Raw genomic sequence first — 26,181 nt, 5'->3', positions numbered from 1 at the left:
AAAATAAAATTTAACTCAACTGAAATGACCCAGTGATGTCATTTCAGAGAAATAGAAACTTAGAACAACAGAACTTAGTTCATCCTATCATCCTTACCTGCTTTGAACCTTTCTGCTCAATCACCCTTACCCACATCTCCTAAACCCAGATCCCTATTTACAGCCCTAAACCCCCCTGGCAGGGAGTAGGGATGGGGACTAGGGTGGGGTCTTCTGGACTCAAGTCCCAGGTATGTGATCAGCAGAGGCAATAAAACTTCCACTTTAAATTTTCTTGAGGCTGGTTATCTTGCTGGTTTCTCTAGGGGTCTTCTTTGACCTAACATGCACCTCCATACAAGACCAAATTTTCCTTGTTTTTCATTACCTTGACTTTTTCTGTAATCCTCAGATAACTTTTTAAAATCATATAAATATTTCCTTTATTTTCATGGTTACAAATTTTAAAATGATTTCATAATTTTTAATAGCTGAAAGTGGCATACTTTATTAAAAGAAACATTGGAAATGTGGAGTCTTTAAAAATAATCTTCATTTTCACTAATAGGTATAGTAGGGGAGCCAAATTTTTATAACAATTAATAGAAAATGAATCACTTACAGGTATAGTTCCAATACAAATAAAGGATACTCATATGTATGTTAGGACTGATTCTGCCCATTCCTTTACAACAGTTCCATTCCTGATCTATTAGCTACTGAAACTTGAAAAATGTTCCCTCTTTGCTAGGTACCCTCTTTACTCAGAAATTTATTAGCAGTTCATATGTTGTTCACTTAACTGACACTACAGAGTGAAGAGAGAAAACAAAACTATAATATGTAAGAGCTTTATCTCTTTTCAAATGCTCTAAAGTAGACTATAAAATTTAGCATTTATAACTTTATAACTTGCAAGTGTCTGAATGTCTCTCAATCGGCTTTCTTCCTTCCAATTTCTAAACAGAGTATTGTTTCTTAATATTAATACTGTAGAGTTAAACATAAAAACAAAAACATCCAGGTTCTATGTTTTATACATTTTGAATTAAAAAGAGCAAAGAAATAAAATCTATTACATGGGATAGATCATTATTTTCCCTTTTTAAATGCTGGTTCTTTCCATTAATGCTATTTCTGATTTAAGATGTACATGTGCACAAGTTTCTACAGAGTCTCCAATTTTATTGTAATGCTTCCTCCTCACACACATTAGTATGAATTTTCATTTTGACTTGTGTGAACAAGGAGGCTGGCACGTTTTAAAACTAACATATCATTATAAAAGAAGGCAAGGATTAATGGTGACCACTCAGCATTTGGTGCTGGCTGACTGATTCTTCTACATTCAGGTTATCCATGCTCCTGACTTTGTATCTGATCACGGTTGGTTTGGACACTTGATTGTTCAACATGCATCTCCCCAAGGATGATGAAGACAGAAAACTGAAAACAGATGAAGGCTCTAGTGCTTCTGGTAAAAGAGTTACAATTAAAGAGAAAATCTATTGGTAAAAATAAAGGAAAAAGTTACAAGTGGATTTCACTTACATTAGGACTGGTCCCTCCTTATTGGAGTTTAACTGACCACAGACTTGACCATGACTGGCAGCTGTTTTGGTCATTTTAAAATACTCCAATGACAATCTCTAGCAGTTTTATTATCTTCAGTTTTATGGTGCCAAACTATGTTTCTCACACTGTTTAACTTTTCCATTTCTATAGTTCAAATACCAGAAAATTAGTCCATTTTCCCTTATACAGTCAAAAATAGGTTTACTGGAATGTTTTTAGTTAAAGTCAAAAGCAGAAACATTTAGTTTTTGTTACACCCATAAACATGTGGAAACTGCTTACAAAGCAGTCATATTATAAAAAGAATGACATCCTTGCAAACATTGGTGGAATGGTTATGAATCTCCTTTAGCGTAATGAATGATTTGGTTCTCCACATAGGCTTTCGGACCCCAAGCCTGACCCCGACCTTGATGCAATGATGCAAGACCTTATGCCACTAAAATATTAGTATGATGTACTGTCATTCAGTGTTTGACTATACACAAATAATGAACTGGAAAATATATAGTTTCCAATTAGATCCTTGAAATACAGCAAAATAGTTGTCTTTGCTTGATACAATTATTCAAAGTATATTTTGTTGGAAGGAAAGAAGATAATTGGACATTCTTAATGCTCCAATTTGAAGTGATACTTGGCTCTTAGTTTCTTGAAAAAGAAATTTTGAAAGTTATATACATAGGTTTCATTTAAATTACACTGAGTTAAATCCCCGACCCTCACAGCAATCTTTTATTATTATCATTTTCCCAGATCTTGTTTAATGAGGAGCTCTGTCATCAGATCACGTATGATATTTCACAACTATAAGAGTTATGATCACTAGCAAAAGGAAAACAGCAACCAAAGCCATGATAGCTTTTATTTTGTATCCAAACCACCACATTTGCCTTCAAAGCTGTTTGGATCTGTTTTTTCTTTAAATACAATTGCTTTATTTCCACATTTTTACAGTCCCCAATATTGTATCTGATAGGAATCTTCATCTCTAAAAACCCAAAAATATTTCAAGAAAGCATGTTACAATATAGTACATATAAGCAATAGTTTGGAAGAATTTTATCAACTAGTTCATACCCCCCAAAAATGAATTTTAAAATAACCATTAGTTTTATTTAATATATGTTATATCTTAACATTTAAAATACCACAGTTTAGTTAAATATTTCATCAACAACACTGTATACAAATAAAATATTACACAAAATATATTTAAGAAAATGTTTTGGTCTTTGATCTGAACAATAAATAAAAACACAGCACTTCTACACTGTGACAGTGAAGCAGTCACTACCTAGAATAATAATTTTGTATAAGCAGCATGTGAAAATATGGCAAGAATAGAATCCTGGAGTTTTAAGCTGACAAACCACTTAAAACCTCTGTAACTGCCATCTTTGAATTTCAAGTTCAAAAGTCCTAATCCACATTGAAAATTTATAAACCCATATGAATGATTGTCAGGGGAGATTCCATCATCAGTTGGTCATTATGGAATCACACTTCTTATTTTCAAACTACTAAAATTATGTAACTATTATGACATCACCCATAAGAGAAATTAAACTTCTTTTCATGATCATAAACCACAACAAGATAAACTGGATATGTCATACAGTGATTCTTATTTTATAAAATTAACTAATTAATTAACATAAGAAAATACTGATGGGGTGGCAGGAAACTTCGATATAGTCCGTTTTCTAAACAATTTTTAAAATTCAACCACATCTCAGCTGGGTGTTGTGGCACATGCTTATAATCCTAGCATTCAGGAGGCTAAGGCAAGATGATTGCCACAACTTCAAGGCTATCCTCAACTACATAGTGAGTTCAAGGCCAGTCTGGACTATATAGTGAGTTTCTGTCTCAAAAATACAAAAACAAACAAGCAAAAACAAAATTCATCCACATGTCATGAAAATAACATAATTCCATTTCACAAAAACCACTGAGTCATGAACAAGATCTTGGTAGCAAATAAGTTCAAAATACCTGAATTACAGATAAATCAGTCATTATAATGGAAGTAAGAATATTCTCATATAGAAGGGCAAAACAAAAATAACTTACAGTGGTCAAATTCTAGAAACATGACTCAGATGAAAGGGGAAAAATTAGAAAATAATAATCATTAGCTAGTAGAAAGGATTAGAACCAATCACCCTGCCATATCCTCCATAAAAAATTGTCATCTGCTTTCCCTCGTCACAAAAGTACCAAATCAAAGGGCTGGGAGGCCCTCAAATGGATACTACTTATAAAGGCGTTCCAATGGTTTAACATACAAATTATCTCATGTGACAATACAATATGGGAACTAATCCAGATATGCCTTTCTATGCAAAACTTAGCTTGTATATAGTTTAGCATTTTAAATGAGCACTTTGCAACCTCGACCAAATATCAATCATCTCCTGAGGTTTTCTACTATGTACTAACATCACATCTACATAGGAACAAATGTTATTCCTGGTTTTCTCCTCAACATCAAATGTCCTGAAGCCTTTGTGTTTCTCTGGATTGAGGCTGAAGCCCATTCCAGTACAAACATCATCAATGGGGTAGAGAAGGACCCGGTCAGTGATGTTGTACAGCCTCAGGGCCAAGTGGCCGAGTAGAGGAATCCACCTCCCCCTGGCTAAGGTGGGTATACCCCAGAGTAAACAACTTCCGGGATGGGGATGTAGTACTTCAGTTTCTTATCACGATGGGGCCCAGCATTGTGGATCACATCAGCTATAAACAAATCTTCAGTTTTGCTCTTGAACAAGCTATTCAAGTAATTCAGGATGTGATGGGTGTTCACAAAAACATCGTCATCGCCCTTGAAAATGAACTCGGTGTCTGGGCAGGAAGTACTCACCCACCTGAGAAACAGCACTTCATTCAGAGACAAGTTAAAAAAAAGTGTCTCTGTAGTTCCAAATAAGAATGGCTTGGTGTTTCTCACTCTCAAATTTCAGGGTATTTGAAAGGTCTGGATGGTTGTCCTCCGGGGACGTCTGGCCCAGCAAGAAGACTTGCACCATTATCTGGTTCCCTACATTGGTTTCTCTGCCTCAGGATTCCTGAGTTGCATGTCTTCTGGTGAAACATGGAGTGAGGGATATAATAGCCAGCAATAAGAAGGGTTTCTTTGCACATTTATTTGGTTGATCTATAATTAGTGAATAATTTCGACAACTCAAATGTAGGAGAAAGTCTTTAAATCTGTCCGGCAAATTGTTAAAATGTGTTATAACTGATGTGACCCCTCAAATCAGGTTCACAGTAATTCAGATGGCTTATATTTGAAGACCCATGTCCATCCCCTGTCTGGTTGGCCGGCATGCTCAAAATGGGATTGTACTGCTTGTTCAGCTTTTCCTGGTCTCTGTTTCAGTATGCCTGGGGAGCACTAGATATCTTCCAGAACTTTTCTTTGGATATTATTACTTCCCCCTTTCCATTTTTTTTTTCTTAGCTACTGCTTTTGGAGACTTGCACAATCAAATAAGAAGACTTTTGCCATCATCAGGATACCCACCAACTTTATTCTTCGAAGTCCAACACTCATTTCTCATATCTTGTCCGGGAGCAGCTCCAGCTAGGCGGGGCAGGGACGGGAGATGGCGGCTGCATCCACATCCAGGCTGCTCTCATGCACCGTGCCCGGAAGGGCGGCTCGTGGGGTCGGCAGTAGCAGGGCTGCGGTGGGCCTCCCACTTGATCTGTTGTTAAAAGCAGTTGCATTATCCGATAAGCTTTCTGATTTGTCCTGTAGTTCATCTAGTCTCTCCCCTCTTTCAACTACCTTTGTAATATTTTCTTCCATGGCATCATAACTTCACCCACTTGATTCTGGACATGCTTAATTTTATCATTTCTAGGTCCAAATCTAGGTCCAGATGGTCCCTTAGAAAAAAAGTCCTCTGCTTCATCATCATCTTCCAAAAGATTTCTCCTTTCACTTTTCACAGAACCAGTGACATCATCATCATTTAGGTGGCGCTTGAACTTGGGTGGCATACTTTTTACTCCTGGAGTACTTTTCTAGTTCCCAGTAGAATAAATATTCTGCCCATGCCCTACCGAGGTCCTGAGTCACACAGAACACAACGAATCACCCCGCTGCAGACAGGCAGGTATGCCCATGCCCTACCAAGGTGCTGAGTCACACAGAACACGCCGAATCAGCCTGCTGCAGACAGGCAGGTCTGCCCATGCCCTACCAAGGTCCCTAGTCATGCAGAATATGCTGAATCAGCCCGCTGCAGACAGGCAGGTCTGTGCACGCCCTACCGAAGTCCTGAGTCGCATGGAAGACACCGAATCACCCCCCTGCAGACAGGCAGCCACCTGGCTCCACACTACAAAGATGCAGAGGATACCAGACCACCAGACCAAGGTACTGAGTCCCGCTGTTCCAGGCCCAAAGGTAGGGGCTTCTGAGGCGTCATCCCACTGCTCCTGGTCCAGAGGAAGGGGCTTCCCGGCCACCATCACTCCCACTGCTCCCAACCCAGAGGAAAGGGCTTTTGGGCCACCTTGTGTCCAGCTGCTCCTGGCCCAGAGGAAGGAGCTTCTGGGCCACCATCCCTCCCACCGCTCCCGGCCCAGAGGTAGGGGCTTCTGAGCCACCATCCCACTGCTCCTGGTCCAGAGGAAGGGGCTTCCAAGCCACCAACCCTCCCAACACTCCTGGCCCACAGGGAGGGGCTTCTGAGCCACCAGCCCACTGCTCCTGGTCCAGAGGAAGGGGCTTCCCGGCCACCATCCCTCCCGCTGCTCCCGGCCCACAGGAAAGGGCTTTTGGGTCACCATCCCTACTGCTGCTCCAGGCCCCTGTCCCACCTCACCCAGCTCAGAGGAGGTAATCTGTGTAGGCGCTAACAGCCCCCTGCCCTAGTTGAAATGAGAAAACACATAAATAAGTCTCAAAACCAGACTTCCGGATCACCTACAGCAACCCCAAAGGGAAATGAGATGGAACACTCTGATACTCAACCACCTGGACCCACTGAACTGGCAACAAAAGGGGATCTGGAAAAAATGAAATCAGAAATAATTTCTCAGATAACAGGAGAAATTGTGCCCCTAGTGCAAGACATGATTAATAAATCTAGATGGGCCGGGGATTTAGCTCAGCGATTTCGCTGCCTGCTGCGCAAGTGCAAGGACCCGAGTTCGATCCCTGGTAACAACAACAACAAAAAAACCCACAAATAAATCAAGAGAGGAGCTCAGGAACATGATGGAATCCCAACAAAAGAAACAAATGGAATCCATAAAACAGATGCAAATAGGTTTCCAGGACATGAAAAACTCCACTGAAAGTCTACACAGCAGAATGAGCCAATGTGAGGACAGAATTTCAGATATAGGAGATAAGATTGCAATTAGTGACCAGGAAAAGAAAAATTGCTTCAAAATTATAAGGGAACATGAGAAATCAATCCAGCAGCTGCTAGATGATGCAAAGAAGAATAACATAAGACTGATTGGAGTCAATGAAGAAACAGGAGAGAGTGGAGACGACATGAAAAATTTCTTCACAGAAATAATGGCAGAAAACTCCCCAAGCAGGGGAAAAGAGTTTGACATACAGATAAGTGAGGCATATAGGACTCCAAATAGCCTTGATCAAAAAAAATCTACACATAGGCATATAATTGTTAAGATTCCAGAAACACAACAGAAGAACAAAGTTCTCCAAGCAGTCAGAGAAAAGAAACAAATCACATACAAAGGAAAGCCCATCAGAATCACAGCAGACTTCTCAACACAAACCATCAAGGCAAGAAGAGCTTGGAGTGACATATTCCAAGCCCTAAAAGAAAACAGCCTCCAACCCAGATTCATGTACCCTGCAAAACTATCTTTCAGAATTGATGGGGAAATAAGATACTTTCATGACAAAGAGCACCTTAGGAACTTTGTGAATACCAAACCAGCACTCCAAAGAATTTTACACAATATCCTAGGAACAGACATTGAGGATCACAACCCCAGGAACCAAAGCAGAATGAACCCATCTGGCGCAAAAAGAAATTAAATGTAAAGGGGGAGAACCCAACAAAAAGAAAAAGTCATGGCAATGACAAGTCAATATGTTTCAGTTATAACCATCAACATTAATGGTCTCAATTCACCAATCAAAACAAATAGACTGGCAGAATGGGTCAAGAAGCAAAATCCAACAATATGCTGCATACAAGAAACACACAATTCAAAAGGAAACTCACAGACTGAAAGTTAAAGGGTGGAAAACAATACTCCATGTGACAGGAACCCGAAAAAAAGCAGGAGTAGCTATCCTCTTGGCAGATCAAGTAGATTTCAAACCAACACTGATTAAGAGAGATGAAGAAGGACACTACATCCTTGTAAAGGGAAGAATCCAAGAGGAAAAGATGACAATCATAAATATCTATGTACCAAACACTAGTGCACCCAACTATATAAAACATATACTAACGGACATGAAAAGTCATATATGCACTAATACAATAGTAGTGGGGGACCTCAACACCCCACTGTCACAAATAGATAGATCAACTAGTCTAAGAATAAGAAATGAAATACTAGAACTCAATTGAACTCTTGAACAAATGAACTTAACAGATGTTTACAGAGTCTTCCACCCCACAAAATTAGAATACACATTCTTCTCAGCTGCACATGGGTCATTCTCCAAAATAGACCACATACTCACACACAGAACATGTTTAAGGAAGTGCAAAGGAATTGAAGTTATCCCCTGTATATTATCAGACCATAGTGCGATGAAATTGGAGATCCATAGCAAAAGAAACTCAAAAAATTTCATAAACATGTGGAAATTGAACAACACACTTCTGAATAACCAATGGGTCACAGAGGAAATTAAAGAAGAAATCAGACAGTTCCTTCAATTAAATGACAATTCCAATACAACATATTGGAATCTATGGGACACAAGGAAAGCAGTCTTATGAGAGAAATTCATAGCAGTGAATACTCATATTAGGAAAACAGAATGAGCCCAATTAACCTGATACTGAACCTCAAGCTTCTAGAAAAAGAAGAGCAAGACAACACCAAAGCTCATACAAGGGAGGAAATTATAAAGATCAGAGGAGAAATCAATGCAATAGAGACTAAGAGAATGATACAAAAAATCAATGAAGCCAAGAGTTGGTTCTTCGAAAGAATCAACAAAATTGACAAACCTTTAGCCAACCTTGTCAGAAAAAGGAAAGAAAAGGTCCAAATCCATGAAATTAGGAATGAAAAGGTGAAATTACAACAGACCCAGCAGAAATCCAGAGGATCATCAATACCTACTTCCAGAACCTATACACCGATAAGATGAACAACACAGAAGAAATGGACAGATTTCTAGATACATACGAATTACCAAAGTTGAATGAAGAAGACCTAAAAATTCTGAACAACCCAATATCAACCAATGAAATTGAAAATGTAATTAAAAACTTATCAACTAAGAAAAGCCCAGGCCCTGATGGCTGAATTCTACAAGACATTTAGAGAGGAACTGCTGCCACTACTGTTTAAACTCTTCAATGAAATTGAAAGGGAAGCAATACTCCCAAATTCATTCCTGGAAGCAAGCATCACCTTGATCCCCAAAGCAGAGAAAGACCCAACCGAAAAAGAGAACTATAGGCCAATCTCACTAATGAACAGAAATGCAAAAATCCTTAATAAGATAATGGCAAACAGAATGCAGAAGATCATCAAGGAGATCATACACCCTGATCAAGTGGGATTCATCCCAGGGATGCAGGGATGGTTCAATATATGAAAATCAATCAATGTAATACACTATAGCAATAGAGCCAAGGACAAAAACCATATGATTATCTCCATAGATGCAGAAAAAGCATTTGACAAAATCCAACATGCATTTATGATTAAAACCCTACAAAAAATTGGAATAGATGGTCTCTACCTCAAACTGATAGAAGCCATCTATGAAAAACCAACAGCCAACATCACACTAAATGGTCAAAAACTGAAATCCTTCACACTAAAATCAGGAACAAGACAAGGATGTCCACTATCACCACTCTTGTTCAATACAGTTCTGGAAACATTAGCCATGGCAATTAGACAAGAGAAAGAAATAAAAGGAATCAAGATCGGTAATGAAGAAGTGAAACTGTCATTATTTGCAGATGACATGATACTCTATAGAGAAGACCCCAAGAACTCCACCAAAAGTCTTCTAGACTTAGTAACCCAATTCAGTCAAGTAGCTGGTTACAAGGTCAACACACAAAAATCAATAGCTTTCCTCTACACGAATGACAGACTCACTGAGAGAGAAATAGGGCAAATAATTCCTTTCACAATGGCATCCACAAAACTGAAATACCTAAGAATCATCCTAACTAAAGAAACCAAAGACCTCTTCTCTGAAAACTATGGCACTCTGAAAAGAGAGATTGAAGATGATATCAGAAAATGGACAGACATCCCCTGCTCCTGGGTAGGAAGGATTAATAGAGCGAAAATGGCCATACTTCCAAAACTGCTATATAGATTTAATGCAATTCCAATTGAGATCCCAGCAGCATACTTCATAGACCTTGAGAAAACAATCCAAAAATTCATTTGGAACAAGAAGAGACCCAGAATAGCAAAAGCAATTTGAGGCAACAGAGACATGGCAGGGGCTATCACAATCTCCAACCTGCAACTCTACTACAAAGCTACTGTGATAAAAACAGCACGGTACTGGCAAAGAAACAGACCTCAGGACCAGTGGAACAGATTAGAAGATGCAGAAACAACGCCAGACACACTCAGCCATCTCATCTTCGATAAAGGAGCCAAACACCCTCACTGGAGGAAAGATAGCCTCTTTGAGAAATGGTGCTGGAAAAATTGGGCTTCAACTTGCCAAAGATTAAAACTAGACCTGTATCTCTCACCATGCACTAAACTAAAATCAAAATGGATTAAAGATCTAAATATTAAAATAGAAACTCTGAACCAGTTGGAATAGAGGTTAGGTAGAACCCTTGAAGACATCGATGTAGGAAAAGATTTTATGAACAAAACCTCAGTTGCCCGTGAACTAGCACAAACAATCAACAAGTGGGATCTCTTCTTATTAAAAGGCTTCTGCACAGCAAGAGAAATCACCAGCAGTGTGAAAAGACAACCCACAATGTGGGAAAAAAATCTTTACCTGCTCTTCCTCAGACAAAGGTCTACTATCTCAAATCTATAAAGGACTTAAAAAGATCAGACCTCCCAAATTTAAAGACCCAATCCAAAAATGGGCATCTGAAATGAACAGACATTTCTCAGACAAAGAAGTAGAAATAGCAAATAAATACATGAAAAAATGTTCAACATCACTGGTCATTCAAGAGATGCAAATGAAAACAATGCTGAGATTCCACTTCACTCCAGAAAGAATGGCTGCTATCATGAAATCAACCAATAACAAATGCTGGTGGGGCTGTGGGGAAAGAGGAACCCTGCTCCACTCCTGGTGGGAGTGTTGACTGGTGCAACCACTGTGGAAATCAGTATGGAGATACCTCAAAGAACTAGGACTGGAAGTCCCATTTGACCCTGCTATTCCACTGCTGGGGATCTTCCCCAAAGAATTCAAAGAATCATACCACAGTGATACATGTGCACCCATGTTCATAGCAGCACAGTTTGTAATAGCTAAAACTTGGAAACAGCCCAAATGCCCATCAACTGGAGACTGGATAAAGAAAATGTGGTTTTTTAATAAAATGGAGTACTACTCAGCCATAAAAAATGAGAAATTAGAGACATTTATAGCTAAGTGGATACACATTGAGGCAATACTCTTAAGTGAAATAAGTAGGACACACATGTGTAAATACCGAATAGTTTCTCTGGTGTGAGAAACTGAAAGTGTAAATAAGAACTAAATGTATAATAGGTAATGTGAAATAGGAAGAAAAGGGGCAAAGGGGAAGGAAGTGGGAGGGCTAGGGGAAAAGATAGAAGGGAACGGGATTAATATGTGAAAATGGAAAAATAGGAACAAAATCTTTGTAAATAGGGAAGGGTGGAGGGCGTGAAGGGAGGGCTAGGAATGGGGAAAAAATAAGAACCAAGATGCATTATGTAAAGGTACAATTCCCAATGAGAAATGTAATTGTGTTGTATACCTACAGTGTATCAATAAAAGAATTTAATACAAAAAAAAAAAAGAATAAGTATTCAGGTATCCTGCGGTGGGCAGACGGCAGGGGTAGGTTGCTCAGATATCTTATACAGTGTCCCCAACTGGGGCTTGTCTCACGATTAGACTGGGATTGGGAAGAAGACTACAGAAATAAAGTGCCGTGCTCCTTACAGCCAGTCAAAGGTACTTCAATGCAACTCATCACCGCTTATGTTGACCTTCATTATCTGGCTGAGGAAATGTGTAGGTCAGGTTTCTCTCTTTCCATTCTGAACTCTTTGGAAGGAAGGGACTATTTTCACCCTATAAACAATAAGGAATTATGTTCTGGTTCCTGAGAGCAGGGTAGGTATATACATTATGTGATATTCTTTAGCATGAGAAATTTACCTATTCTCCATTTATTTTTTCAAAATTTGCTCATTGGGGCTGAGGATTTAGCTCAGTGGTTCCGCTGCCTGCCTCCTAAGCCCAAGGTCCTGAGTTCGATCCCTGGTACCAAAAAAAAAAAATTTGCTCATTTTGGTATGAACACCTATATTTATTTTTTGCTTTGGATTTCAAACTAATACTGCTTTCTTTTGTTCAAATTTCCCATCTTTGGCCATTCTTTCCATTGGCTCCATGTTCTTTTGATATATCCTCACTGTTGTGTGTGTGTGTGTGTGTGTGTGTGTGTGCGCATGTGTATATATGTGTTTTCTCTGTACTTTCTTCCTTTTTGGAGCTCCACACTTATGTTTTACATTTCCTGCCATTGTCTAGGTCACTTAACTAAGCCATATTTTTTCTTTTTGGCTGGAGAATAATATTAGAAACCAAGATCTTGCTAGCTGTGCTCCTCATAAATGGGCCATTATAAATTCTCAGTTATCTCTGCTGATGGAGCAAGGAAATATAGGTGTGTGTATACGAACTCATGTATGTAACATATGTATAACTATTTCTACATGTAATCTATAAATAGTTCTATATGCAAACATCCATATCATGTAAAAGGAGTTCATATCAATATCTCCATCTCTAATCTATTAGCACATGGGTGATTTCAGATTTCTCCTCTTGCTTATCTGTAACCTCTTGCTCCAACAGTGAGAAACTTGGCCTTGACCATTGTCAACTTATTTACTTAATGGCTCAATTCCAGTATGCTTGTGTAGAAGAACTTGAACCCACATGAGAAATAACTTAATCAACTAGAAAACAGTGCTTATGTACAGTTCCTTTAACCTTTAGTCTTATAGACAGCACTCATTTCCAAAGTATTAGGTTAGCCCCTTTTATCTCATACCCTTCAGTAAGATTGTTTAATCCATTTGCCCTCAAAATACTACTCCTTGCTTTGAACGCACTTATCCCACCATTCTTGCCACTTTCTGAAGCAGTTCTGGAAGTCTGCTTTCATGTCTTTACAAGGTGCAATAAAAAAAAAATATGGTGAATGCTAGGGCTAAGTATCATCCAACAGAAAGGCAGGTTCATAAAAACATTATAGCATGTCCTCATCAGCCTTGGTCACTAGATCTGGCACCATGTGACTTCTGGCATTTCCCATAAAGTAAAAATGACTATGAAAGATACACATTTTGAATTGATTCAGGACACCATATCAGTCATGATATTGCAACTAAAGACACTCATGAAAGACTTCCAGAACTGCTTCAGAAAGTGGCAAGAATGATGGGATAAGTGTGTTTGAATTGAGGGGGAGTATGAAAGGGGGATCAATGGCAATGCGTCTTTTACTGTAAATTTTAAAACTCAAACATTCACTGTATTTTGTAATCACACCTTATACAACTAGGTTGTTTTATCACAATTCTGCATTTCATCCTGAGCTCTCGCAGTCTCCTATATGAATTTTTAAAAGTCTATATACGTTAAGTTTCATTATGCTATAAAACCCTATGGGTTTTGACAAGTGCATAATATCATGTAATCACAATTATAATGAAGAAGAGTCTCACTGTATGAAAGTATTAACAGTGCTTCACTTATTCAAAGCTCTGCCCCTTCTCCTGAGCCCCTGAAAACCCCTGATCTATTATCTCTATAGATGTGTCTTTTCTAGAAAGTCATATAACTTGAGTCACATAATATATAGCTTCTGCACACTGGCTTCTTTCACCTAGTATCATGTACTTAAGATTCACCTGTCTTGGGCTGGGGATTTAGCTCAGTGGTTTCACCGCCTGCTGCGCAAGCGCAAGGACCTGAGTTTGATCCCTGGTACCAAAAAAACCCCCAAATAAACAAACAAAAAAGATTCATCTGTCTTTTTTGTGGCTTGATAGTTCATCTATCACTGAACAATATTTCACTGTATGGATGCACTAAAGTTCATTCATTTATCTTTTCAAGGATATATTGTTTGCTTCCAGTTTGGGTAATTATAAATAAAGTTGCTATAAACACTTACATGAAAGTCTTTGTGTGTACATAAGATATCAAGGAATAATTTAAGCATTCAAATCAGTTCTTTATAGTTTAATTACTGGACAGTACAGTAAGACTATGTTTAGCTTTGTAAGAAACTGCTACACTGTCCTCCAAAGTGGCTGAACCATTTTATATTCCTACCAGCAGTAAATAAGAATTCCTGTTATTCCACATCTTTATCAGCAAGTGATGCCAGTTTTTTTTTCAATTTTAGGCATTTTATAGGTATATAGTTATCTGGAAATTAGCAATTCCTTACAAATACTGAGTATATTTTCACATGTTAATTTTACATCTAATTTTTTTGATGTGGTATGCTATATTCAGATGTTTTATCCCTTTTGAGTAAGACTGTTAATTTTCTTATTGTTAATTTTTAAAGCATTCCTTGTATTATGTGGATATAGGCATGTGTTTGTAATATTTTTCCCAGTCTGGGACTTGATTTTCTTAACAGTGTTTTTCACAGAATTTTAAATTTTAGTAAAGTCTAACTTACTAATTTCTCTTTTATAAATCATGTTTATGTGTACACAGCTAAATCTCATCGTGGAACCAAGGTCACATACATAACTTTTTTTTTTTAAGGTATCAGGGATTAAACTCAGGACCTTGCATTAGCAAGGCAGGCACGGTGCCACTGAACTAAATCCCTGGTCCCACACAGCTTTTGTCTTATGTTGTTTTCTAACAGTTTTACAGCTTTGGGTAATCTAGTTTGGTCTATTATATTACCTATTTTTAGTTAATTTTTATGAAAGTGTAATTCCTGTCTAGGTTTTTCTTTTTAAACATATGGACTTTCAGTTATTCTAAAACCATTTGTTGAAAAGCTTATCATTTCTCCACTGAATTACCTGTCTTGTAAGGACTTAGGGAAATGGTGTGCATGTACTGAATATATAGAAATATTAAAAAGAGGTATCCAATAGTATAAATTTTTATTGAAAGTGAGAATAAAGTTGTTTTAAAGATTAAGGCAATAGGAAAATATTCAAAAAGCACCTTTTTTTGAAGCAATAATAGATTTTGTTGTGACTATAGCTTTGTACTTTTTATTTGGACCATTGTTTTAGTGCACGGTTACACCAGTGAGATAAAAAAAAGTGCAGTTCAAAGATTTTTGTATAAGTGTTATTTGCCTTCAAAAATCCCATCCTTCATTTTGCAGAATAAAAAATGCATATATAAACAAGGAAGTAAGCAAACCATACTAAAATCAAACGTCTGAAAAGGTGAGAAGAAAGCAAAAAATTAGAGCTAACATTTTTCAAGCATGTATGTTCCACGCTCCACAGTAGGAATTTTACACATTTAAATTACTTAATCCTCATGACAAATTTAATTCCATTCTCACTTTACAAAATCCCAGAAAAGCTATGTAACTTGCTACAAGGCATTTAGTTAACTTAGCAGTGCCAAGATGTTCCCAAATGTGCCTCAAATCCAGGCACTCTATTCCCATTCCAGGAATTGTTCGTCATAATGCTCTAACTCTTTAATATCTTAACAGGAGAGAGAGCATGGGAAAAATTTTAATTTCATAAAAAATATCCCCCAAATCCCTGGATATTTTATAAGCTGAACCCTAATCCTGCTTATACACTTACATGGGTATCCTCAGGATTCTGGCATTGCTCTTTTAACGCAAAAGAAAGGAAATCTTTCATTCATTGCAGGATACATTCAACCTGGCATCTCCTAGACAGGGATCCCCTATTGCATCCCCAGGTGTCATTAGTGAGTCCCAGGGGTCTCCATTCTGTTTTCAAAACATCTGCCACCCCAGCAGTGGTGACAATAATGAGACTCAGCTACAGTGTAACACGCTAGTGACTCACAGAAGAGAAGGCACAGGCCTTACCAGATTCTTCACAATAAAGCTGATGACAAAACTCAAAGAAATGAAAATGCCAGGAGGTCAGAAGTGGTCACAGAAACCCACTGTGGAATCCAATTAAAAGTTGGTATTTCCCAGCTTCTCTTGGGATGGGGACTTTTGCACACAGCTTCCTGTCATTTCCCTGAGGAGCAGGGATGAGACACAGACCAACAGAGTGGAAAACACTGCTCTGAGAGAGGAACTAGCAGAGAAGTCACAGCAGCAGGTGCAAAGCAATTCTGGGGCAATTAAAGGCACCAGAGAAAACAGCCCTCTATCATGTAAACTAGCAGAAAATGGGGAATCGGTGACTGAAATTTCAAGACTTTTTAAAATAAATTAAAAATTCTAATTGACATATAATTGTACATATCTGTGGGCTACTTTGTGATAATTCAATTCATACATACAATGTGTAATGATCAAATCAGGGTGAGTAGCATTTCCATTTCTTTCCATTTATCGTTTCTTTGCACTGGGAGCCTCCAAACTCTTCTCTTCTAGTTCTTTGAGGGCCCCTTGTCTTTCTACACACAAATCATGCTTGGAATCCCAGGCAGAATTGCTTTGAAGGTCACTGGTCTTGTGTCTGATCCTTCATCTCACAAATCCAAATTTTCAGCTTCATCCATTTATTCAGAGCTACATAAGTTCATAACAACTGCTATGCTAACTGGCTTACTAGATCCTAAAACACACAGTAGTAGTGTTGCTATTTTCATAATATTTTTGTTTGTATTTTTAATTTATAATAATAGACAACATTTTCTATCTGTCATAACATTCATTTAGAAAACACTGATTATCAATTAGCTATTGTTCTATAATAATCATGACAAAATTCAGAGATTTAAAACAAGTAAACATTTGTTTTTATTCACATGGCAGAGGTCAGCAGGGAAGTTTTCCTGATCTGGGCCAGGTCCAGTGGATCTCTCCTGGGCTCTTGTGGTCAGCGGGTGGCTAGCTGCAGACTAACTGATCTAGAAAGGCCTCAGACATGTGTCTGATGTTGTATGATGATCAGCTGGAGCAACCAGAGATAATGGGCCTTGCTTTTCGCAATTAAGCAGGTTTGGCCTGAATGTATCCTCATAGTGATTTGTAGGACTCAGAAATAGAGAGGTGCATTCAAGGCCTTTTGTGACTCAGGCTCCGAACTGGCCCACTATCATTTCTACCATAATGCATTGTCCGGAACACGTCATGAGCCCAGTCCAGGTTCAAGCAGTGAAGAAAGAGCCTCGACCTATGGAGGGGATGAATTGCAAAGACACATTGCATGGGGCCTAAATTCAGGGAGGGAAATAATTATAGTTATGTTAGCATCAATCTACCACATTTCCCTTTCTCATGCTTTTGGAAACTGAATTAATAAGCTCAGGTAGCTTGGTGAATACAAAATCTAATATAATTCAATGGCACTTGGGATTATTTAAACCAGGCTTCCAAAGAATTTGATGAAGTATAATACCCTGGGTCCAAAACCAGAACACTAGATATTCTTTCTTACTTTCCTCTCCCTCTCTCTCTCTCTCTCTCTCTCTCTCTCTCCTTTCAAATGTCCACCTGAAGATCATTTCTCAGCATGGATTCCTTCTGCAGATGCATGCCACTAAACTCTCATTATTGCTAATTTCACCTATATGGTGACACTTCTTTCTACATAGTAGATTTACCTTACATGATCTCTACAAAAATTATTATATTTGGCTTTTGGTTTATAAAATTTTAACCACTGCTTAATCCTTATAAGAACTCAAGGGACAAATTTCTCTCTGATTTCAGAATGAGAAATGTGTGCAGCTTTTAAGCATGAGGAGTGTTTTGTGGTGGCTCTTGTCTAGACAATGAGAGTCCTATGTGTTAGGGCCTCTCCCTTGCAGCACCTGCTGGCCACTTTACTGCCAAACCTGAGGTCCATCTCTAGTAAGTTTACAGGTCTTTTTGTCAAGTGAATTTTAAAAGCCAACCTCATGTGGCTTTGCCTTCCTTCCTTAGTTCCATATACATTTGGCTCTGCTTCTTCATTAAATGGTTTTATATTTATTTGGTTCCAGTTAAGGTACTAATTTAAGCAGTCTTAAATGCTTTATGGAACCTCAAAGAGAATAAATAAGTATCAATTTTGGTAGAGGAGGAGGCTTCCGGGTCGATGTGCCACCACTCCCAGCATAGAGGAAGAGGTCTCTGGGCCAATGTACCACTGCTCCCAGCACAGAGGAGGCTTCTGGGTCAATGTGCCACCACTCCAAGCACAGAGTAGGTGAGCTGGGTGGGCGCCAGCAGCATCCCCCCCCCCTTGTCAAAATGAGAAAACATGTAAACAAGCCTCAAAACCAGACTTCCAGATCACCTACAGCAATCCCAAAGGGAAACAAAATGGAACACCCTGATACTCAAAACCTGGACTCCCTTGAACTGGCAAAAAAAGAGGATCTAGAAAAAATGAAGTCAGAAATAATTTCTTAGATAACAGCAGACATTATGCCCATAGTGCAAGACATGATTAATAAATCTAGAGAGGAGCTCAGGAACATGATGGAATCCCAACATAAGAAATAAATGGAATCCATAAAACAGATGCAAATAGATTTCCAGGACATGAAAAACTCCATTGAAAGTCTATGCACCGGAATGAACCAATGTGAGGATAGAATTTCAGATACAGAAGAAAAGATTGTAATTAGTGACCAGGAAAAGAAAAATTGCTTCAAAATTGTAAGGGACCACGAGAAAGCAATCCAGCAGCTGCTAGACAGTGCAAAGAAGAATAACATAAGACTGATCAGAGTCAATGAAGAAGCAGGAGAGAGTGCAGACAACATAAAAAAATCTGTTCACAGAAGTGTTGGCAGAAAACTTCCCAAGTAGGGGAAAAGAACTTGACATACAGATAAGTGAGGCATATAGGACTCCAAATAGCCTTGATCAAAAAAAAAATATCTTCACATAGGCATATAATTGTTCAGATTCCAGAAACCCAACAGAAGAACAAAGTTCTACAAGCACTTAGAGAAAAGAAACAAATCATATACAAAGGAAAGCCCATCAGAATCACAGCAGACTTCTCAAGGCTAACCCTCAAGGCAAGAAGAGCTTGGAGCGATGTATTCCAAGCCCAAAAGGAAAACAGCCTCCAACCCAGATTGATGTAACCTGCAAAACTATCTTTCAAAATTGATGGAGAAATAAGATACTTTCATGACAAAGAGCACCTTAGGAACTTGATGAATACCAAACCAGCACTCCAAAAAATTTTAGACAATATCCTAGGAAAAGACAATGAGGATCACAAACCCAGGAAACACAGCAGAATGAATCTGTTGGGTGTGACAAAAAATCAAAAGCAAAGGGGGAGAATCCGACAAAAAGAAAAAGTCATGGCAAGGATAAGTCAATATGTATCAGTTATAACCATCAATGTTAATGGTCTCAATTCACCATTCAAAAGAAATAGACTGGCAGAATGGGTCAAGAAGCAAGATCCAACAATATGCTGCATATAAGAAACACACTTAATTAAAAAGAAACTCATAGACTGAAAGTGAAAGGGTGGAAAATAATACTTCATGAGACAGGAACCTGAAAAAAAAACAGGAATCCTCTTTGCAGATCAAGTGGATTTCAAACCAAGAGAGACAAAGAAGGCCACTACATTCTTGTGAAGGGAACAATCCAAGAAGAAGAAATGACAATCATAAAGATGTATGGACCAAACACTAGTGCAGCCAACTATATAAAACAAATATTAACAGACATAAAAAAAACAAATAAGCACTAATACAATAGTAGTGGGGGATCTCAATACCCCACTGTCACAAATAGATCAACTAGACAAAAAAAAAAAGAAATGAAATACTAGAACTCAAACTGTTGAACAAATGAACTTAACAGATATTTACAGAGTGTTCCATCCCACAAAATAAGAATAAAGCTTCTGCACAGCAAGAGAAACCACCAACAGTGTGATGAGACAACACACAATGTGGGAAAAAATTTTCACCAGCTGTTCCTCAGACAAAAGGTCTACTATCTCGAATCTATAAAGAACTTAAAAAAATCAGACCTCCCAAATTTAAAGACCCAATCCAAAAATGGGCATCTGAAATGAACAGATATTTCTCACACAAAGAAATAGAAATATCAAATAAACATATGAAAAAGTGTTCAACATCAGTGGTCATTCGAGAGATGCAAATGAAAACAATGCTGAGATTCCACTTCACTCCAGAAAGAATGGCTGCTATCATGAAATCAACCAGTAAATAACAAATGCTGCTGGGGCTGTGGGGAAAAAGGAACCCTGCTCCACTGCTGGTGGGAGTATCAACTGGTGCAACCACTGTGGAAATAAGTATGGAGATACCTCAAAGAACTAGGACTGGAAGTCCCATTTGACCCAGCTATTCCTCTGCTGGGGATCTTCCCCAAAGAATTAAAAGAATCATACTACAATAATATATGTGCACCCATGTTAATAGCAGCACAGTTTGTGATAGCTAAAACTTGGAAACAGTCCAAATGCCCATCAACTGGAGACTGGATAAAGAAAATGTGTTTTTTTAATAAAATGGATAACTACTCAGCCATAAAAAATGAGAAATTAGAGGCATTTATAGCTAAATGGATGCACATTGAGGCAATACTCTTAATTGAAATAAATAGGACACATGTGTAAATACCAATAGTTTCTCCAGTGTGAGAAACTTAAAGTGTAAATAACGACTAAAAGGAATAATAGATAATGTGAAATAGGAAGAAAAAGGGGTAAAGGGGAAGGGGAAATTGGAGGGGTAGGGGAAAGGATAGAAGGGAATGGAACTAATATGAGAAAATGAAAAAATGGAAACAAAGTCTCTGTAAATAGGGAAGGATGGAGGGGTTGAAGGGAGGGCAGGGGAAGGGGGAAAAAGTAAGAACCAAGAGAGACTATGTAAAGGTGCAAATTTCCAATGATGAATGCCATTATATTGCATACCTAAAATGTACCAATAAAATTAATTTTAAAAAATTAAATCTATCAATGCCATCTATTTTAACAACATCATCCAAAGTGGCACAGACAATAGATCACGGGTACTGCCTTTCAACTTCTTCCCTCTATTTTGTGTAACTTATCCTGCTTGTTCAAGGTATGAGAGAATTTTCTGCCTTCATTTGTGACTCTGATTGGAACTTCAGTAGATGGAGTTTATATGAAAACTTAGAAATTCGTATCCTCTAGGAAAAATACTACCTTTGAAGACATGTTACTGAGATAAGAATGAATAGTATGATACTTCACCAAACACCAGTGGAATTAATAACAGTGGTTCAAAGAATTATGTGGAAAAAAACTCTGGAGGTTGAGTATGAACTCAGTAGGTAAAAGACTGTGACCAGCCTGGGGCTCTACTGTATTAGGAGGTGAGGCCTAATTGAAGTAAGTTAGGTCCCTGGGTACACGCCTTGACATTATGCCTCCTAGATGCCCAAAGGCAAAGGAGCCAACCAACCATGGACTGAAAACTCTGAAACCATGAGCCAGAATGAACTTATTCTCCTGTAAGTTGATTCTCTCAGGTATTTTTGTCCCAGCAATGGAAAGGTGATTAACACAATCATCTTCTCTGTAGCATTCCTAATGCTTATTATGCCATTCCCTGTGGTGAGGTTTATGTATATTATCTCATTTAATCCTCCATACTGTCCTATGAAGTAGTTATCTCTATTATATTCATGAGGAAATGGAGGCAGATTAATGAAGTAACTGAAGTAACTTGACTCCAAACCACACAACTAATGGGTGATAGAGCCAGGAACCCAACCTAGGTGATTTGCCTCCAAATCCTAAGTCTTAAATCTGCCATATTATTCTTTATTCAACATTCACAAAGTTTTACTTTAGGTTTACTCTGGGATAAACACAAGTAAAATTCTAAACTCTCTTTAACTGCTTATCTCATTAGGCACTTGAGAGCACTGAAATTGCTGGATGACACTTGGAATGCTTTATAAAAGTTAATTAGTTGCATAATTTCTATAAACCAATTCAGGATATAAAATGTTTTCAGAAATCAGGTATTTGTTTCTCTGGGAAAGTCACTGAGTTTTTCTGCAGTTTCAGGATTTCTACTTTCCTTTTTCTTAAACTTATTTTCCAATATGGTGACCCTATCGAATACCACCAAGTTCTGTAGGGATAAAATACACATGACTGAAACAACTATTGCTTTCACAAATCTTTTGCTTCTTCAATTACTATCAGGCCAAAGATACTGGGGAGAATCTATGATTTTTTTCCAACTGAGGAACTTTTGTTGTAGGTCCTGTAAGATGATTTTGGCAATGATACTGATTATTTTGCAGCTTGTATATATGCCATTGGTAACTCATATAGTTTCAAATAGTGTGATCACTACATACAAATCTGTAGGGGGATAACTGCAAGTTGCAGTGATAAATTCACTAGAAATTATTTACAATACCTAATTTAATAATATACAACAGTATTTTATGGACTGAGCATATCTTGCTTACCTGTTCACTATCAGGTATCAAATCCCCAAGTAACCAAACATTCTGGAGAAACCTCTTGAATGGGGAATGAATGTCCTGTGACTCTACAGAAGTGGATAGTCAGCAGCCTCGTTTTTCTCTAAAGGTGCCCTTCTTCACCCTCACCTCCAGCTCACATTCCCATTGGAAAGCTCACATCCATTCCTTCCAGGGGGGTATGCTTCCTTAAGCTTCAGATACCTACAAGATTCATTCTCTTTTCACAATTGTAGTGTTGCTTTATTCTCTTTGCCATTGTATTTCTTACTGTAATTATACTTATTTGCTATTGATAACCTTCATTGCCACACTGCTTTCTCCATCTGATAATCTTATTAATATCTTTTTACTTTCTATACTCTCTTCTCTCTCCTTCCCCTTCTACTAATCTGCTCCTTGCTCTAGACTGAACAGAGCATCCATTCAAGTGGTGGTTTTCATTTGGCACTGTGGAGTGGGTCTTCCCTGCCCCCAACAAGTTTAGTTGAACACACCCCTGGGCTGGGGATTTAGCTCAGTGGTTCCACTGCCTGCCTCGCAAGCACAAGGACCCGAGTTCGATCCCCAGTACCAAAAAAAAAGAGCAGCAAGATGCCATACTGAGGTCCTGAGTCCCATAGAACATGCTGAATCAGCCCGCTGCAGACAGGCAGGTCTGTGCACGCCCTACCGAGGTCCTGAGTCAAACAGAACACGCCGAATCAGCCCACTACACACAGGAAGGTCTGTGCACTCCCTACCGAGGTCCTGAGTCACACGGGAGACACCGAATCACCCCGCTGCAGACAGGCAGCCAGCTGGTTCCACACTACAAAGATGCAGAGGATACCAGACCACCAGACCAAGGTACTGAGTCCCGCTGTTCCCGGCTGAGAGGTAGGGGCTTCTGAGCCGTCCTCCCACTGCTCCTGGTCCAGAGGAAGGGGCTTCCTGGACACCATCCCTCCCTCTGCTCCCAGCCCAGAGGAAAGGGCTTTTGGGCCACCTTGTGTCCAGCTGCTCCTGGCCCAGAGGAAGGGGCTTCCAGGCCACCATCCCTCTCACTGCTCCCAGCCCAGGGGGAGGGGCTTCTGAGCTGCCATCCCACTGCTCCTGGACCAGAGGAAGGGGTTTCCCAGCCACCATCCCTCCTGCTGCTCCCAGCCCACAGGAAAGGACTTTTGGGTCACCATCTCTACCACTGCTCCCGGCCCCTGTACCACCTCACCCAGCTGAGAGGAGGTAATGTGTGCAGGTGCTAACAGCACCCTGCCCCAGTCGAAATGAGAAAACACATAAATAAGTCTCAAAACCAGACTTCCAGATCACCTACAGCAACCCCAAAGGGAAATGAGATGGAACACTCTGATACTCAAACACCTGGACCCACTGAACTGGCAACAAAAGGGGATCTGGAAAAAATGAAATCAGAAATAATTTCTCAGATAACAGGAGAAATTGTGCCCCTAGTGCAAGACATGATTAATAAATCTAGAGAGGAGCTCAGGAACATGATGGAATCCCAACATAAGAAACAAATGGAATCCATAAAACAGATGCAAATAGATTTCCAGGACATGAAAAACTCCATTGAAAGTCTACACAGCAGAATGAGCCAATGTGAGGACAGAATTTCAGATATAGGAGATAAGATTGCAATTAGTGACCAGGAAAAGAAAAATTGCTTCAAAATTATAAGGGAACATGAGAAATCAATCCAGCAGCTGCTAGATGATGCAAAGAAGAATAACATAAGACTGATTGGAGTCAATGAAGAAACAGGAGAGAGTGGAGATGACATAAAAAAATCTTTTCACAGAAATAATGGCAGAAAACTTCCCAAGCAGGGGAAAACAACTTGACATACAGATAAGTGAGGCATATAGGACTCCAAATAGCCTTGATCAAAAAAAATCTACACATAGGCATATAATTGTTAAGATTCCAGAAACACAACAGAAGAACAAAGTTTTCCAAGCAGTCAGAGAAAAGAAACAAATCACATACAAAGGAAAGCCCATCAGAATCATAGCAGACTTCTCAACACAAACCATCAAGGCAAGAAGAGTTTGGAGTAACATATTCCAAGCCCTAAAAGAAAACAGCCTCCAACCCAGATTCATGTACCCTGCAAAACTATCTTTCAGAATTGATGGGGAAATAAGATACTTTCATGACAAAGAGCACCTTAGGAACTTTGTGAATACCAAACCAGCACTCCAAAGAATTTTACACAATATCCTAGGAACAGACATTGAGGTTCACAATCCCAGGAACCAAAGGAGAATGAACCCATCTGGCACGACAGGAAATTGAATGTAAAGGGGGAGAACCCAACAAAAAGAAAAAGTCATGGCAATGACAAGTCAATATGTTTCAGTTATAACCATCAGCATTAATGGTCTCAATTCACCAATCAAAACAAATAGACTGGCAGAATGGGTCAAGAAGCAAAATCCAACAATATGCTGCATACAAGAAACACACTTAATTCAAAAGGAAACTCACAGACTGAAAGTTAAAGGGTGGAAAACAATACTCCATGTGACAGGAACCCAAAAAAAAGCAGGAGTAGCTATCCTCTTTGCAGATCAAGTAGATTTCAAACCAACACTGATTAAGAGAGATGAAGAAGGACACTACATCCTTGTAAAGGGAAGAATCCAAGAGGAAGAGATGACAATCATAAATATCTATGCACCAAACACTAGTGCACTCAATTATATAAAACAAATACTAACGGATATGAAAAGTCATATATGCACTAATACAATTGTAGTGGGGGACCTCAACACCCCACTGTCACAAATAGATAGATCAACTAGACTAAAAATAAGTAATGAAATACTAGAACTCAATCGAACTCTTGAACAAATGAACTTAACAGATGTTTACAGAGTCTTCCACCCCACAAAATCAGAATACACATTCTTCTCAGCTGCACATGGGTCATTCTCCAAAATAGACCACATACTCACACATAGAACATGTTTAAGGAAGTGCAAAGGAATTGAAGTTATCCCCTGTATATTATCAGACCATAGTGTGATGAAATTGGAGATCCATAGCAAAAGAAACTCAAAATATTTCATAAACATGTGGAAATTGAACAACACACTTCTGAATAACCAATGGGTCACAGAGGAAATTAAAGAAGAAATCAGACAGTTCCTTCAATTAAATGACAATGACAATACAACATATTGGAATCTATGGGACACAATGAAAGCAGTCTTACCAGGGAAATTCATAGCACTGAATACACATATTAGGAAAACAGAATGAGCCCAATTAAACAACCTGATGCTGCACCTCAAGCTTCTAGAAAAAGAAGAGCAGGACAACCCCAAAGCTCATACAAGGGAGGAAATTATAAAGATCAGAGGAGAAATCAATGCAATAGAGACTAAGAGAATGATACAAAAAATCAATGAAGCCAAGAGTTGGTTCTTCAAAAGAATCAACAAAATTGACAAACCTTTAGCCAACCTTGTCAGAAAAAGGAAAGAAAAGACCCAAATCCATGCAATCAGGAATGAAAAGGGTGAAATTACAACAGACCCAGCAGAAATCCAGAGGATCATTAATACCTACTTCCAGAACCTATACACCAATAAGA

The 26,181-nt window shown here is 38.7% G+C and overlaps 1 protein-coding gene and 1 pseudogene across 17 annotated transcripts in view; both read right to left on the bottom strand.

Moving 5' to 3' along the window:
• The window catches only part of LOC110347711 (uncharacterized), a 199,110-nt gene that overhangs the window by 79,887 nt on the left and 93,042 nt on the right, over positions 1-26,181 (bottom strand). The gene's annotated exons all lie outside the window — the stretch shown is intronic.
• Positions 3-25,461, bottom strand: LOC110347710 (vesicle-associated membrane protein 4-like; annotated as a pseudogene).

Source organism: Heterocephalus glaber, unplaced genomic scaffold, assembly GCF_053883595.1.
Source record: "Heterocephalus glaber isolate CG9 unplaced genomic scaffold, H.glaber_assembly_v1.0 deba00001481, whole genome shotgun sequence".
Lineage (NCBI taxonomy): Eukaryota > Metazoa > Chordata > Mammalia > Rodentia > Bathyergidae > Heterocephalus > Heterocephalus glaber.
This window is presented reverse-complemented; position numbering and strand designations above follow the sequence as displayed.